Below are 18,297 nucleotides of genomic sequence, written 5' to 3' on the forward strand. Positions count from 1 at the left end.
GTGATGGCAGAATGCCTCCCCCCTCCAGCAGATACTCTCAAACCTCTTTTGGTAGACATAAACTTCTGAGAGGGCTAGGACAAAGACACAGAGTTGCTGCTTTGATATTAGGGTGCAATGCCAGGAGTTTTATTTAAATGAGGAAGGAGGCAGCAGGTTTAGGGGCATCAATATTTAATCACTAAGGAAAAGGGACACAGACTGTAGGGGCAGAGTAGACTTAAGAGATCATATCAAGTTAGAGTTGAGGAAAGGTAGCCATGAACTCTTGAAAAGTCTTTTCTGTGGGGATTTGCTATTTTCTTTCATCTCAAGGACAGCAGTACTATCCCTTAAGTAATTTTGACTTGCATTTCCAGGGTCTTTCAATTACCTATTACCGCTCAACAAATGATTCCAAAACTTAGTGACGTAAAACAGCAACTGTGTTATTATGTGTCATGATTTTGTGGGTCTAGCATTTGGATATGGCATTGTTGGGTGATTCTTCTGTTCCATGTAGTATCCTTGGAAGTCACTTGTTGGTATTCACCTGGTGAATGATCTGGTGTGGGCTTTACTCACATGTCTGACGCCTTGATCAAATGGCTCAGCTGGGACTGGGGACTAGGGTACCTACATGTGGCCTCTCAAGCATGGTAGCCTCAGGATAGTCAGATTTCTTACATAGCAATTCAAGGTCCAAGAGTGAGTGATCTGCCAAACAAGATATATGCTACATGGGTTTTCATGACAGCCTTGAAGTCCCATTGTGTTACTTTTGCCATAGTCTGTTGGTTGAAGTGGTCATGGATCTTTGAATCTGCCCAGATTTAGGAGAAGGATGATAAACCCCACCTGTAGATGAAAAGAGCATGACAAAATTTGTGGTTATGTTTTAAAACTACCACAAAGGCCCTCTGGCAGAAGGATGTGCCTCCTTGAAGATAGCTCAGATGATGTGGAAGCTAGGAAGCCCTGACCTCCTAGGCCTAGCATTTCTTGGGGTGACAGAGGTTTCAGCATTCTGTGTGGGTTGCATATTGTTGGGATAGGTTCCCCTCTCTGAAAGCAGATCTTGAGAACTGGACTTGGATGCAGGTAGTTTATTTTATCCCAAGGAACAGGAGTGGGGAACCAGGAAGAGTGGAACAGGGAAGGAGCGAAAGCCAATTCCAGGGTGCATTGTTGAGTTGATCACTGCTGTGGGCTTTTAGGTCTCAGTCCTGCTGAGAACTTCAAAATTGCTGTGTACTTGTACCTCAGAATTGGTTGTCTGGAGGAAAGATGATAAATTAACCAACTCTCTTCTTCCACTGGTCAGGGGCTTCCCCATGGGACATTAGCTTTCTCTTATTTCCAGCTCTACCCATGCATAAGTCTTGATGGGAGCCCATTTTGTAACATCAGACAGATTCTGGGTCAGACAGCCAGACACACAGAAAGCTGAGTTGAGACACTGTCTATTATACATGCATGAATCTGGTTGCCATAGTAACAGATGGGGTAAAAGGTAGGCTGGGAGGCTGGGAGATGGTCACAAGAGGTACCTGATATACATGCACATTCTTGAACTTCCTGGGCTACAGACTTTAAAGCAGGGGGGCTACACAGCCTAAGCAGATGCAGAACAGCTTGTTTTAGTTTTTTCCCTTCCCCTGGATTCCCAACTGAGATGAGCATATAACTGCCAGGAACATTGTCCTCAAGGCTCATGTCACCATTCTGGAAGAGCTTACATCAGTAATCAATGAAGTCTTATTTAGGAAAATATTTGTACAGATCAGACTTTCCTGGTTCATGAACAAACAGCCTTAGCAAGGGTCACATCCTTGTCTCAGAGGACAAACCAGTCAGTGATCTATCCATCCAGGTGTTCCTAAACAATGACCCTGCCCTCTGTTCTCCAGTGGACAGGAAAATTCAATTCCCACAGTGGCAGACTAATAACCATTCTCTATCCCTCGTCCTAAGAGGGGAGTTGACACCAGTCATGGATGGTGATGTTTATCACTGCATCTGCTTGACAGTATCAGAGGACAAACCAATAGATGGAATTAGGAGGAGCAAGGAGATCAGTGTAGTTTCAGAGGCCAATTTCAAGGTCCCTAGTGGGGGAGATAGTAAATTTATCCTATTCTAAGTGAACCTGCATGTGCAATCTATATTTCTGTATAAAGGAAGGGTGGTTCATCTCTTTACAAAAGAAGTCTCCAGGGGACTAATTTGCCTGTTGAGCTCCCCTGGGGCATTTTATTTGTAGTTTCATTTTATTGAAAGCATAGGCCTGCATGGTGTGCTGTAATGGTTCTCAAAATGATTCTACACCGTGGATATTCTATTTCAATTTGAGAAAGCTTTTGTGAAAGTTCAGTAAGGGGATCAGATGGAAAGGGTTGCTCAGCTTCAAGTGGGGGATATAGACTTGTAATTGCAGATTCTTCTCTCCATCTCTCTTCATTCCTCCACTTTTGTTGACCCTTGAGAGACTGCAGTGTATCTTCTATAGCTCCTAAGACCACAGTTTAGAAGTCTCTGATATGTAGTACAAATTAAGAATGTGTTGTTACAAACAATAGAAATTGGACAACAGTGGCTTAAAGAAATAGGAAGTTACTTTTCCTTGCTTACCGAGAAGTCTGGAAGTGAGCGGATTGTTTCAGCAACCTCAGCCCTTTCTCTGTGCTGCTATGTTTATTCTATTGACTTGTTGCTTTATGGCTGCAAAAGAACTACAGCATTTCTGAGTGTCACATCTGAGTTTAAGGCAGAAAGAAAGTTGAAAGGGAAAGAATTTTTTTTTGCCTTCTGTGTCTCTACTTTTTCAGAATTTGGGACAAGTGATACATTACCAAAAAAGTGTCCTTTAGATCTCATTAGCTGCAAATAGGTCACAGGCCCATCATAGACCACTGCAGACCAAAGGGCATGAGAGGGCCACTTCATCCAATAACGACTGGTTTTCTGAGGCTAAGGAAGGAATCCTTCCTCTCTGAAATCACAGAATCTCTGCCTGATTCTTTGAACAAATCCTAATTTGCAGGGAAGTAGGGAATGGAGATGGGCAATTGGATAGGCAATAAACTGTGTCTGTCAGAGCCAGTGGGCCAGGAGACTCGATTGCAAGTTCTAACTTGGCCACTTAACTGATCGTGAACCATTGGACACGCCACTCGACGTGGCCTGGCTGCAGTGACCTCATGTATAAATTGAGGCAAGCGAACAACCTGAGCATCAAGTTTCCTTCTAGTGCCTATATTCAGTGGATTTGTGCAATTTTAATAACTTCCTAAGTGTTCATGGCTAAACCAAAACAGGTTTGTAATTGAAACAGATGCCCTAATGGAGCTGTTCTGGCTCTAAGAACTGGCTGCTTATATTTTCGTGCAGTAGATTATGTGCTGTGAATTTCAAAGAAATGCCACTTTTTTTTTAATCTTTTGAGGAAAAATCAGCTCTCTCTTCCCTCCCCCACATAGTTAAATTCTTTATTTGAATAGTACAGCTTTCTTCCATGTAATTCTGATTCCGTTTTTCTTGATAGAAAAAAGAAGAAAAATCAACCTTCCTATTGGGTATAAATCTCCTTCTAAGTAACAGGAAATTATTACTGGCCCTGTTATTGACTCTCCAATATTAAAATAAATAAAAATTTAAAAATATATAATTGCAGTTAGTGTTTGGCTGTATCAAGTATACAGTTTTCACCAGTTGCTAACAAAAGTACAAGCTGAGGTTCTGAATGGGTGATATACCTGTGGTTAGCACAGTGCTTGGCTTTTGGTAATTACTCAGTAAGTGTTTTTTGAATCCTTGAGTTATGATAAGAAGCATAAATGAGCCAGAGTTGACTAGGGTAGAATGAATTCCTCAGAGTGAGATTTTCCTAGTTTTAATATCCTTGATGTTATTAAGGAGGGATTGGAAAAGAGCTTACTTGAAACATTTGATTGATAGCTTATATTATTTGTACATTAGTCAATGTACAAAAGGAAGTCAGAAATAGTGCAGCATGCCAATTAATTCTCTGACTATTAATCGAGTGTCCTCTAGGTGCCAAGCACTCTTCTAGGTAGTGCAGTACAACAGTAAATGAGCGAGACCACGGTTCCTGCTCCCGTGGGAGCTTGCATTCCAATGGAGGAGAGAGACAATAAACAAAGAAAACCTATTTCAAGTGGTGATAAATGCTATAAAAAAATAGCACGGGTTAATGTGATCAGGAGTGGGTGGGTGAGCACCATTAGATAAGGCAGTCATGGAAGGATTTTTTTGAAGAGTTGATATTTGAGCTGAGACCAGAAGGGAGCTAGCCAAATGAAGATCTGGGGGAACAGTGTTCTATGCAGAGGGAACAGTAAGTACAAATGCCCTTAGATGGTAATGACCCTGGTGTGTTTGAAGACAGGTAAGAAAACCAGTGTTGCTCAAGTGTAGTGAAAAAGTACAGGACAGTGGCAGGTGATTAGTCAGGAGGGATGGCCAAGGGGCAACCTGTATGGAGCCTTTAGAACAAGGATATTATTTCAACTGCAGTGAAAATCTATTTAGGGCTTTAAGCAGGGGAAGGACATGATTTGCTTTAAATTTTTATAAGATCTTCTATCTGTTGGGTGGAGAATGGATTAGAAGAGGCAAGACCAGACACAAAGACAAAGACATCACTTCGGTGGCTTTTGCAGCAGTTCAGGTGGGAGGGGATAATGTCATATGAGCAGGGAGATGGGGAAAACTGGAGAGATTGGAGATCTATTTTGGAAGCAGAGCAATAGGTCTTACTACTGGATTAATATATGGGAGTTGGTGGTGGAAGGAAAGGAATTAAGTATGGCCTCTAGTTTTTGGCTGAAGTGACTGGGTGGAAGGGTTGACTTTTTTTTCTGATAATTCGAAGAGGGTGGGGAGAAGGAGTTGGGGTGGGGGTGGTGGCAGCTGACAGTCAGAAGTTCCGGTTTAGAAATGTTAGATCTGAGCTGCCCTACAGACAGTTACATCTTAAAAGTCTACTTTGAAGCAAGGGCTTTTACAAAGGAGTCCTTTTAGGAATGCAATGGTTAAAGACAGAAGAAAAAGGAGTAATCCTTAACAATAACAAAATCTCCGCAGTGCTCTGTCTCCTGCAGCCTCTCTTCTTAAGTAGACAGAGATAACTCTTCCAATGTAATCTCCCTGATCAAGAAAAGAATTGAGAACACATAAGTTTAAGACCTTCGGTTTGGGCTTCCCTAATCCCCTCTTCACCTTTTGGATCCGTCCAAGTGCTTACATCGGCAGAAAAATCTAAGCAAATAGAGGCAACTTTGTAGAGAAATGAATTGTGGGGAATTGTGCTAAGATTACCAAGATTAATGAAAAAGAAAAGAACTATCCTGAAATAAGCACAAGATGACATACCAGAATGATATAGGGAACAAACTGGAAAAACAAAACAAAACAAAACAAACACCCACCCAAAACCTAAGGCTGTGTTTTCATTTTAATAATGTAGAAACAGGCCGCAAACTATTTTTGAAAACTTTTCACTTGGTGAAGCTATTCAAATAAAATCCACATACTTTTAATTATAAATTGAACAGAAAGAATTTTGTGCATCTCTAAATTTGGGATCTGAGTCTTAGGCTGTTGATTTGGGGAGAAGGTGTGAGTGCTGGAATATGTCAGGCTTGAGATCTCACAGACCCCTATGAAGTGTCTTGAGGTGATATTAAGCCAAGGTGAATTTGCTAACTAGTCTACCCATGACAGTCCAGTCCTCGGAAGACAAGAGATTTTTTTTCTTGGAATCTCTTGCTTTCTGGGAATGTTCCTAAGAATTCTGTTATGGCACACTTGATACAGGCAAATGGATTGCTTTCTCTCTTTTCCCACTCTTCCCATGGCCACATTGTGGCTAATGCACACTTGAGTAGGGGCTACTCACTAGGTGACCCACTCGGGCTTTTGGCTTTCCCTTCCTCCTTCCTCCAGCAGGTGAAAAGCTGCAGAGTGAGTGGATGATAAGGCTGGCAGGCACTTGACTTTGACCTGCTGGTCTATGGAAATCTTCAAAGTTCATTTAGCGTCTCATCTCAATGTGACATTTACAGGTTTTATAAGTAGTAGTGTTTTTTAAAAAGTGAGTGATGACCCACTAATATGTCATGAAATGGATTTAGTGATATTGACCAAGATATTACAGAGTAAAATAAGATAAATAGAACAAAAATATCAGTGTGCATTGTACATAGTAAGGTTAAATATTGTTTCATGGAACTTCATTTGTAGATAAACCTGTATGTCCTGGGTTACGATGTAGAGTGTATTTTTTACTCCAAGTTGTGATTTAAAAACAAAGTTTGAGAAACACTGCCTTAGAGAGTAGGGGCTGAGAATGTGTCCTCTGCAGTTAGAAGGCTTATGGAGAAGATTCTCGGCTTCATAATTATCAGCTGCCTGACAAGTGAGTAAGTTTCATAACCTCTTTGGGTCTCTGATTCCTCATCTATGAAGGAAAGATAAAGATAGATCTTGACTCAAAGGGTTATGCTTGTTGAGAGGACTAAAGCCTTGACTACAATGCCTGACATTTAATAAGTAACAGTTGTTATGATTATCTATAAAAGTTGGTTGTTCATTTGGTGTGAGTGTATATGGCAGGAGAGTTGTAATTAAAATGAGTCATGTGAGCCTGATTTCAGGGGAATGAACGGGTATTGCCCCATTGAATCCTCCTTAAGCCCCCATATTCACTATTGGTCTTCTATCTGGAATGACATCTGATGACTTATTTTGAAGCACTTGTTTGAAAATCAAGATTCCCTCAATAGGAGCACAATTCTTATGATTTTCAGAAGAGCATAAACTGTACTTTCTACTTCCCTTTTCCCAAAGAAATAAGATTGAGAGTAATTGGTGCAGCGATTATGTAGGGTTGCCCCTCCACAAAGCCTCCTGGTATGGGAAGCACAAAGTATGCCCCTTCTGCTAGGAATTAAATTCTTTCTTTCAGGCTGCACTTATAGTATACTCATTCACACTAAGCAGTTCTGGGGGTGCTTAATGCGATTATCAGTAATTTATTTAGGGATAGACTTTTTATTGTAATGTTTGTGTTTAATTTTTTTTTTTTTTTTTTTTTTTTGCTGCCCCGTGGCATCTGGAGTTCCCCGGCCAGGGATCAGATCCGAGCTGTGGTTGAGACCCAAGCCTCAGCTGCAGCAACACTGGATCCTTAAACCACTGTGGTGGGCTGAGGATTGAACCCCGCCCCAGCACTCCCAAGACGCCGCTGATCGCGATCTCGTTAGGCCACAGCGGGAACTCTGTGCATTTAATTTTTAAACATTTATTAAAGCATAATTTACATACCATGAGTTCACTCATTTTTAAGTATGCAATTCAATGATTCTTGAATGAACAATTCAATGATTGTTGAATTTATAGAGTTAACTAACCATCACCACAATCCAGTTTTAGAACATTTCCATCACCCCCCAAAGATCCCTCATGCCTATTTGTAATGCTTCCACCCTCAGCCCCAGGCACCCATTAATCTGCTTTCTGTATTTATAGATCTGCCTTTTCTGGACATTTCATCAGAATGAAATTATACAGTGTGTGGTCTTTTGGGTCTGGCTTCTTTGACTTAGCATAACATCTTTTGAAATTCAGCCACATTGTTGCATGTATAAGTGCTTCATTACTTTCCATTGCCTGATAGTGTTCTAGTGCACGGATATACATTTGTTTCTCCATTACTAGTTGCTGGGTATTTGATTGTTTCTACTTTTTGCTCATTATGAATAATGGTGCTATGAACGAACATTCATGGACAAGTCATTGTGTGGATGTATGTTTTTATTTCTCTTGGATAGATAACCAGGAGTGGGATTGATGGGTCATGTGCTAAAATTATGTCCAGATTTTTAAAGAAATTGCCAAATGGCTTCCAAAGTAGTTGCACAATTTTAGATTCGCACCAGCAAAGTAAGAGCCCGGTTTCTGTACATCCTTGTCAACATTTATTGTTGTCTGTCTTTTTTGATGATAGTCATTCTAGTAGGGTGAAATGGTAGCTCACTGTAGTTATAATTTGAATTTCACTAATGAATAATGATGTTGAGCATCTTTGCATATATTTTTTAGTTATGTACATATTTCTTTTCTGAAATGTTAATTCACATATTTTGCCAAAAACTTAACTGGGTTGTTTGTCTTCTCATTGTTGTGTTGTAACAATTCTTTATATATTCTGGATACAAATCCTTTTTCAGATATATAATTTGCAAATATTTGCTCTGAGTTTGTGACTTGTCTTTTAATTTTCTTGAAAGTGCCTTTTGAAGAGCAAAGTTTTAATTTTTTATAAAGTGCAATTTATCTTTTTTTCTTCTATTGATTGTTCTTTTGATGTGGTATCTAAGAACTCTTTGCCTAACTCAAGGTCATAAAAATTTTCTCCTAGATTTTCTTCTGAAAGTTTTTTTATTTTTAGCTCTTAAATTTAGGTTTGTGATGCATGTGAGTTAATTTTTGTGGAGGGTATGAGGAAAGTATCAAAATTCATCTTTTTTTTTTCATGTGGATATCCAGTTGTCCCAGTGCCATTTGTTGAAAAGACTCTTGCTTCTCTATAAAATTGCATTAACACATGCAGGTCTAAGAAATAATACAGAGTAGTACCTGGCACACTTTGCCTAGTTTTCTCCAATGGTAACATTTTGCAAAACTACATTTTTCTACGGTAGCCTGGATATTGACATTGATATGATCCATAGCTCTTATTCAGATTTTCCTGTTTTATTCATACTCATTTGTGGGTGTGTATGTGTGAGGGCAGGGATGGAGTAGGGGGCAGTGGGTTTATTAAGTCCTACACGATTTTATCACCTGTGTGGGTTGGTATATCCCAACAGCATGATCAAGGTACTGAGCAGTTCCAACACCACACAGATCCCTCACGTTGCCCTTTTACTCCTATTTCCTTGCCACCACCACCCTTGCCTCTCCCTGACCCTTGGCAACCAATAATCTGATATCTGTTTCTAAAATTTTGTTATTTCAAAAATGTTATATAAAGGGAACCATGCATGATATAAACAATTTGGGATTGCCTTTTCTCAGTCAAAAAATATGGAACACTTTATAAATATGCATATTATTTTGCATAGGGGCCATGCCAATCTTCACTGTCTCATTGCCATTTTCATGTATGTGATGCTAAAGTGCACATAATCATTTATTTTTAATGTAGGTATTGATATATTTGTATCATATCTCTCAATTTTTATTTTCTATGTATCATGGCCTTTTGTTCTTGTATTCCTCCTTTACAACCTTTTTTTGGGTATTAAATAGTTTTTTTTTAGTGTACCATTTGAATTCCTTTGTTTTTTTAATTATATTTTTTGAAAAGACTTTCTTAGTGTTTTTTCTGGAGGAATTATAGCATGCTTTTTAACTAACAACAGTCTTTTTCAAATGATACTAACTTAATTCCAGTAAAATGTAGAAACTGCTACAATATAGCTCTATTCCCTCCCCCCTCCTTTGTGATATTATTGTCATATTATATTACTTCTTTGTTTGTTATATCCCCTGAATTATAACTATTCTTTTATGCAATTCTTTTTAAAATATGTTAAGAGGACAAATGAGAAAAACTATCATTTTACTATCTCTTTTATTTAACTACATAATTACCTTTACTCATGCCCTTGATTTCTTTCTGTGTATTTTAATTACTGTCTAGTGCTATTTCCTTTCAGCCTGAAGAATTTCCTTTAGTATTCTTTATAAGGGATGTCATCTTTATCTGAGAATGTCTTTATTTTGACTTCATTTTTGAAATATAGTTTTGCCAGACATGGGATTCTTGACTGACAGGTTTGGTTTTTTTTTTTTTTTTTTTTTTTTTTTTTTTTTTTTTAGTTTTTTGAATACATCACCCTACTGCTTTCTGGGCCTCCACCATTTCTGTTGTTAAACTATTGAGTCTCCTCCCCATTGTATGTGATGGATTATTTTTTCCTTGATAGATTTAAGATTTTTTCTTTTCTTTGCCTTTCAACACTTTGAGTATAATGTATCTCGGTGTGAATATCTTCATGGTTTTTTCCTACTTGGAGTTCATGGAGCTTCTTGAATGTGTAGATTAATGTTTTGATCAAGTTTGGGATGTTTTTGGCCATTGTGCCTTCAAATTTTTTTCTGCCCCTCTCTCTCCTTATTGGACTCTAGTTATGCTTATATTGGTACACTTAATGACATCTCACAGATCTCTCAGATTCTGCTAATATTTCTTCATTATATATATTTTTTCTGTTCTTTGGGTTGGACAATTTCTATTGATTTACCTTCAAGTTTGTTGGTTCTTTTGCCAGCTTAAATCTGTTGTTATGTCCCTCTAGTGAATTTTTCATTTCAGTCATTGTACTTTTAAACTCTAAAATTTCAAAATGGCCCTTTAAAAATAATTTTTATCTCTATTGATATTCTGTATTTGATCATTGTTGTTGTATTTCCTTTTAATTCTTTAAACATGGTTTCCTTTCATTCTTTGAATATATAATACCTGCTTTGAAGTTTTTGTCTGATAGGTCCATCACCTGAGGTCTTTCAGACAGCTTTTATTGCTCGCTTTTTTTCTTGTGTATGGGCCACATTGTCTTGTTTTTGGTTTTGTTTTTTTGTATGTCTCATAACTTTTTGTTGAAAACTGGACATTTTTGATAATGTATTGTAGCATCTCTGGATTCTGATTCCCCTCTCCCCTGAGTTCATTTTTGCTGTTTTTGTTTTTTTGTTGTTTATTTGTTTAGTGACTTACCTGCAGTAACTCTATGGTGTCTGTCTCCCCAGTTGTGTGAAATCATTGATGTCTCTACTCAATTTTTTAAGAAAATGGAGTTCCGTCGTGGCACAGTAGTTAATGAATCCGACTAGAAACCATGAGGTTGCGGGTTTGATCCCTGGCCTTACTCAGTGGGTTAACGATCCGGCGTTGCTGTGAGCTGTGGTGTAGGTTGCAGATGCGGCTCGGATCCTGCGTAGCTGTGGCTCTGGTGTAGGCCGTTGGCTGCAGCTCTGGTTCAACCCCCTAGCCTGGGAACCTCCATATGCCACGGGAAGTGGCCATAGAAAAGGCAAAAAGAGAAAAAAAAATTTTTTTAAGAAAGTAATTCTTTAAAAAAATTGAGATATAACTAAAGTATAAAATTATATTAGTTTCAAGTATACAACATAATTATTTGATATTTATATATATTGTAAAATGGTCATCACAACTATTCTAGTTAACATTCATCATCATACATAGTTAAAAAGTCTTTTTTTCTTGTCATGAGGACTTTTAAGACTTACTGTTTTAGCAACTTTCAGATGTGCAGTGCAGTATTATTAACTATAGTCACCATGCTGTACATTGTAGCTCCATGACTTATTTATTTTATAACTAAATATTTGAACCTTTTGACTCCCTTTACCTATTTCACCCACCTAGCAACCTCCTGCATTTAGCAGTCACTAATCTGTTCTTTGTATTTATAAACTCATTTTTTTTTTTTTGGATTCTACATGTAAGTGAGTTCATATGGTATTTGTCTTTCTCTATATGATTTATTTCACTTACCATAATGCCTCCATAGTCCATGGCAAGATCTAATTCTTTTTTAGTGCTGAACAGTATTCATATATTATACGTATTTATGCATATGCATATATATATTTATGCATTTTATATGTATATAAAAGCATTCTAATATGTATACATCACGTCTTCTTCATCCATTCATCCACTGCCAGACCCTTGTTTCCATATCTTGGCTATTATAAATAATGCCGCAGTTAATGTGAAGGTACATATATATTTTCAAATTTGTGTTTTTGTTTTCTTCAGATAAATACTCCTGTCAAATTTATAAAAAAATAATTTCTAATTTTATTTTTAAGCCTGGCTTTTTTGGGGTTGCTCCTTGGTTAGCATAGCTTAGTGGTTAGATGTTGTGTTTAAACACCTTGAGCCAACAGGTGTTTACCCTTTGCCAATGGATCTTGTGTTTGGGAAATGACATTCAAAGTTTAAGTAGTGCACAAGTCCTTCATAGCTTTTACTTTCTGTTCTTGCAAAGTTTCACATTCATCCCAGGACAAGTAGCTAGCTAAGGCCTTCTCCAGTCTCTTCGGAGTGTAAACACATAGCCTTTCAGACCCCCAGGGATATTTGGGAACTTATCAAGGCTGACTTTGGCGGTCTTGATCCCAGATTTCACTCATAATTTTTTTTACCTTTCTGCTGGAGTACCCGATCAGATGACAACCTCAGACTAGCTTTTTTGGTCTTTGATTATTTGCTGCCAAGATTGCTATTGTTTTCAATAGTGCCCTTGGGCGTGGGTTTTTCTGTGTTTACTCCAAATCATTTCAGCCCTCTAGCAATGGAGCTGCCGTGATTATGGCCTGCCTTGCCCTTGTTGAACTACCTGTGGCTCAGAGCTGGGAGGTAGGGAACAGCTTCCGGCAAAAACGCAGTAAACTCTACCTGTTCTTACTGAGATTCAGTAGTTTTTTTAAAAATAAATGCTTACCTGTTTTTTGCCTTTGGTCAATTTCCAGATTCCGGAAATGGTTGTTTTGACATTTTTGCCCAGTTTTATTACTTTTTGGGACAGAGATTTATCAAGCTCCTTGCTTAGCGATTCTGGAAGTCCTGCCCCAGTAATGACCTTCTGTGGCTGTGTTTACCAAAGACCGCACCCAAACTGGAAGGTTCTTCAGAGCAGAGAAGAGTCCTATTCAAAGTAGTGTCTGCTTGTCTTGGGTGGGGCAAGGGTGGAACAAGTTCCACTGATATGTCTCTAATATCCCGTCAGTTTTCAAAAGGAGACTTATGAAGGAACTAAGCATCCTTTATTCAGAGAGCGGATGTGAGGGAGTTCCCGTCATGGCTCCGTGGTTAATGAGCCTGACTAGCATCTGTGAGGATGCAGGTTCAATCCCTAGCCTCGCTTAGTGGGTTAAGGATCCAGCCTTGCCATGAGCTGTGGTGTAGGTCACAGACTCGGATTGGATCCTGTGTTGCTGTGGCTGTGGTGTAGGCTACAGCTCCTATTTGACCCCTAGTCTGGGAACCTTCATATGCTGGGGGTGTGGCCTTAAAAAGATTTTAAAACCCCCAAAAAACAAACAAAACAGAGAGTGGTTGAGCAATCAGTGCCCCAGAAGTTTGCCACTGGCAGTGAATGTGAAGGTTGGTGTGGTTGGGGGCCTTCACACACATTTGTGGAATAGTCTTCAGCATGGAAAATTGAGAAGGAGGGGGGAATGTTTTCCTTTTTAAGATGTTAATTGTGGGAAATGAGAGGATGGGAAACCACCTGTGGAGAAAGCTTCCAGATTAAAAAAATTGCTAAGGGATATGTTTCTCTTCCTCTTTCTGTATTTGTACATTTATAAGCTGTTATATGTGTCTATTTGTCCATTGTTTGACTCAGTGGTCTGTCTGGGCATGGCTATCAATATACTCATGAAACTGGACATCCTTCATTGTCAGAGAGGGAATGATGGCTCCTCTAGTGTTGTGAGGTCTCTGGGTGTCTATGTGCTACCACAGGGAACCCCTTCCCACATAAAGCTTCTCAGAATACTAGAGCTGCTATATGCAAATGAAGCTCTTTGATGTGTATTTTCAATTAATCAGTGAGTCTTGCATAGAATAAATGAAGTTATTTTTCCCCTTACTAGTCTTAATTCATAGGTTATAATGTTAATAAAGGTTGAGTTTTTCCTGGTGCTGCTTCAACTTTTATGCACTGTCTTTTGCTTATTTTACTAATTATCTGGGCAAGAACATTATGTCTAAATTGGTCTAAAGCCATCAAAACAACGTTGAAAAGCAGTACTCTTCCCAAGTGTGTGTGTTATGAGTGAGGGTGAGCATTTAACCAGTTACTATGCAGGGGCCGCATATGCCTATTGCTGAACAAATGCTTGAAGAAAGCAACACCTTGTGTAACCTCATTTTGAAAAGGTAGATCTGTTTTTATTTTCTCTTTCTCAGTTTTAGCTGGTATTTTAAAGAGAGATGTGATTTTGCAGCTTTGGGGAGTACTTGTCTATTTCAGGCAATTGTTAGGACCAAGAACTGGAGGAATTCACGAAGAGGGCTCCAGTGCTCTGTTCTAAAAAATATTGTAGAAGCAGAGAGTTTTTTGGTTTTTTAACAGCTAAGTTCTGTCCATTTTGTGAGCAAATGTCATACTAAAAGACAGAAATACAGCTTAGAGAATAGCTTCAGAGGACAAATGGCAGAGGAGGTCCAGGCAGCTATAACTTAGTGCTTTAGTCATCTTTAATGGAAATGGAGCCTCTGGCCAAGCCTAATATATAATGTATCATAAAACATATGTCTGTCAGTCTCCCAGGTACAATAAATAGGGAAAACACAGACCTCAAAGGGAGGCTTTGGCAGGCCTCACAGAGGGGCTCAAATTACTTGGCTTGTTGTGGGGGGTTGAAGGCTGTGGAGGAGGAATGATGTAATGTGTATTTTTAGTGTTTCTAAGAAGTGACTGTCTCTAGCCTGTTCCGGTGGCTTGTGGGAGGGGGGATGGGAAAAGGAGCGACTGGATTTATAGATCTGCATGGGAAAATTGAGTTGGGTGCCGTTTCACAGATGATTAAGCTCTTTCTTTTTTATTTGGAATATATATATATTCCAGGGAATATGGTTTAGTAGGGAAGAGATGGGATGCATCTAGCTGATCTAGCTGATGGCTTTTTACAGAATTTTCACCATCTTTGCATCTCACTGTTGCCAATCCTTTCCCACTGGTGAAACAATGGCCCAAGACACCCTAGTAAGGATGGCCATTTCCGTCCCAATGTTTAAGAGCCCCAGTTAACTGTATCTCTCAGGGTGCCCTCAGCTACTATCTGAATGTCCTGCTGTTCCAGCATGTTCTGTCTCAAGATAGACAATCCTGCTTGGTAGATTCTTGTCCTCTCCCATTACTGAGCTTACTTCTTTGAATACCAGTTCCACCTAGGAGCTCAAAGACCTTGGGTGTAACCTCTATGACTTTTCAGTTTTCCTAATCTATGTGATGGAAGAAGAAGCTATCTCTTTGAAACTCAAATATAGGTCTACTAACCAGAACTTGTTTTATGGTTCACCACAGGGTCCCTACACTCAAAATGTCATTTCTGCTGTGTTTTTCCAAATGACAGAGGACCTTTGAACAACGAGGGGGTTAGGGCTGTTGGTCCTCCTTCCCCATTCAGTCAAAAATTCACCTAAAGCTTTACTGTCACTCTTCACGCTCATGGTTCTGCACCTGCAGTTCCACATCTACAGATTCAACCAAACCTGAGTCCTATAATACTATAGTATGTATTTATCAAAAAGAAATTTTCCTACAAGGGGTTTTGGGCAGTTCAAATCCATGTTGTTCAAGGTTCGACTGTATGCCCTGTCTCTCCATAGAAAAGCCCACTGGAATAATTTCCTGCATCAAGTCTTTTCAAAATAGATCAACCTGGCTCCATTCATTCCCTTATGCTAAGAATTCTCTATACTTTGGGATCTTTCTATCATTCTACCTGTCCTGCGCCTCAGCACACAGGTCTGCATATATTCAGGTACACACACGTGCTCATACACAGTTGTGCTCATACACAGCATCACGGAGCACCAAGAGAGTGGCTCTTCATATGATATGTGATATGATTTAAAGTTGTACTGAGACCAGAGTCTTTGCCCTAAAATGAAGAAAGCAGCTCTTTATCCAACTTTAACAGCCTCGTTCTTTTGATTCATGATGGTTTTTCCATGCATGTTCTGCTGGGAACAACAAAATTATCCTATCATCCTTGGCATGCATGAGCACAGGTGAGGTACCCGGAGACTGGGGGTGGGGTAAATGGGCACTTGAGTCCAATCTGACTCATGTGCCAATGTTTCTCAGGATCAGCCCAGTCCATGCAGCTATGTCTGGTTTTCAGATATTGCTGTCACTTATGAATATTTAAGCATATTCACACTTGCCCAGTTTCTCAATGGTTCCAAAATCCCCTTCAGAGCCTGAGTCCTCCTTTTCTCCTTCTTCTGTCTCTTCTGATGTTGTACATAGCGATCCTTCTATGGGGAAACAGCTTTAACTTTTGCCCATGACCCAATATAAGAAATACATTTTATATTTCAACCTAATACATACATGCATGTTTACAAATATGTAAGTGACTGAAACTTTTGGAAAACTATACTAACCCTTTCTTTATGCCAGGTCAAGTGCATTTTGAACTATTCTATTGTGTTCTCTCCCATTTTTAAATGATGCTCTTGATGCACTGTGGCAAAAATGCTTACCGAACCCATTTCTTCTGGGCACACAGCTAATCTCCATTTTCCATTCTCCCTTGTGATTCATTGTGGCTAAGGCACTGAATTCTAGCTAATAAACTGTGGTCAGGAGTAGTATTTGTCTCTTTCAGATCTGACTTACAAAAGCCTTCCATGAGGGATCCACCACGCTTTTTCCTATCCACTGGTTTGATGCAAACAAACATGATGATCTTGAAAGTCATATGTTTAAGACGGTAGTGCCTCAGATGGAGTGAGCCTGAGCCCTGGGCCCTGAATCTCTGGTTAGAACATCCATTTTGGACTTTACATAAGGGACAAATAAGCTTCTACTTTATTGAACCACTATGCATATTTGGTTTGTTTATCATAGCAGCTACCATTATCTTAATATACCCCAAATAAACTCATCAGTTGACTTTAAACTCACTATCATTTTTGTTTATTTATTGGTCTTTTTAGGGCTGTACCTGTGGCATATGGAGGTTCCCAGGCTAGGGGTCTAATTGGAGCTACAGCTGCTGGCCTACACCACAGCCACAGCAATGCAGGATCCGAGCTGCATCTGCAACCTACACCATAGCTCACAGCAATGCCGGATCCTTAACCCGCTGAGCGAGGCCAGAGATTGAACCCGCAACCTCATGGTTCCTAGTCGGATTCGTGTCCCCTGCGCCATGATGGAAACTCCCACACCATCCTTTTTAAAGTTTTCCAATAGAGACGTTTGGGTAGCACCTGACAGCTCTCTCTGATTCCTCTGCACCCATCAGCCCCACAAGCAGCACTTTGTAACTGAAGAAATCAAAGCACAAGGAAAGTGCTAAACAGATTGTTGGATGCAGTTGTCAGACTATGTCTGTGACAAATATTTGGGCCCACATTTGAAGGCCACTAGTATTTAACCTGATCATCTTGTATACACAGCACAGTGTTTCTAAAAATAGCAACTGTAGGTTGTGATAGTGAGAAGGTTAACTTGATTAGTATGGAGATTTCTTACTATAGAATTTTGAATAAAGCAAAATTCCCTGCCTGGGATGCAGAACAAAGAAAGGGACTTAGTTAAGAATGGTCAAAGCACAGCCTATGCTTCCCCTTCCTTGTGCTTCCTTAGATCTTTGAGGCTTTCTGGCCCCTGATTATTCCTCTTAAACTCTGGATTAACTCAGAGAATAAAACTAGCCTGAACAGGGAACAGCATCCTGGCCAGCCAGAGATTTTTTTTCATCGCTGGGGAAAATCATCAAGAGAATGAATCCAAGGTGTCATTCTTCACCTTCCTCTCTTCTTCCCTGTAGCCCTTCAGCCTTCCCTCTCCTTGTCTCCTTTCCTACAAGCCAAACTGAAAAAGTCTGGTATTGCTAAAAGCCCTCACTGGGCTTTTTCTTACATAGTCTTTTTATTTTTTTAAATTAAAGTATGGAATTCTGGTCGATTTACAATGTTTCATCAATTTCTGTTGTACAGCAGAGTGACCCAATCATGTACAATTTCCAGTGTTGTACAGTAGGAGCCCATTGCCCATCCATTCCAAATGTTAAAGTTTGTATCCACAAAGCCCAAACACCTTGTCCCTCCCACTCCATCCCCGCTCTCCCCTGGCATCCACAAGTGTGCTCTTCAGGTCTGTGATTTGTTTCTGTTTTGTCGTTAGGATCATCTATGCCATATTTTAGATTCCACATTATGGTATTCGTCTTTTTCTTTCTGGCTTACTCCACTTAGTATGAGAATCTCTAGTTCCATCCATGTTGTTGCAAGTGACATTATTTTGTTCTTTTTTATGGCTGGGTAGTATTTCATTGTGTATATGTACCACATCTTCTTAATCCATTCATCTGCTGATGGACAGTTAGGTTATTTCCAGGTCTTGGCTATTGTGAATAGTGCTGTGATGAACATAGGGGTATATGTATCTTTTTGAATGACTGTTTTATCTGGATATATGCCCAGGAGTGGGATTGCTGGATCATATGGTA

The sequence above is a fragment of the Sus scrofa genome, chromosome X (genome assembly GCF_000003025.6).
Source record: "Sus scrofa isolate TJ Tabasco breed Duroc chromosome X, Sscrofa11.1, whole genome shotgun sequence".
In the NCBI taxonomy this organism is placed as follows: Eukaryota; Metazoa; Chordata; class Mammalia; order Artiodactyla; family Suidae; genus Sus; species Sus scrofa.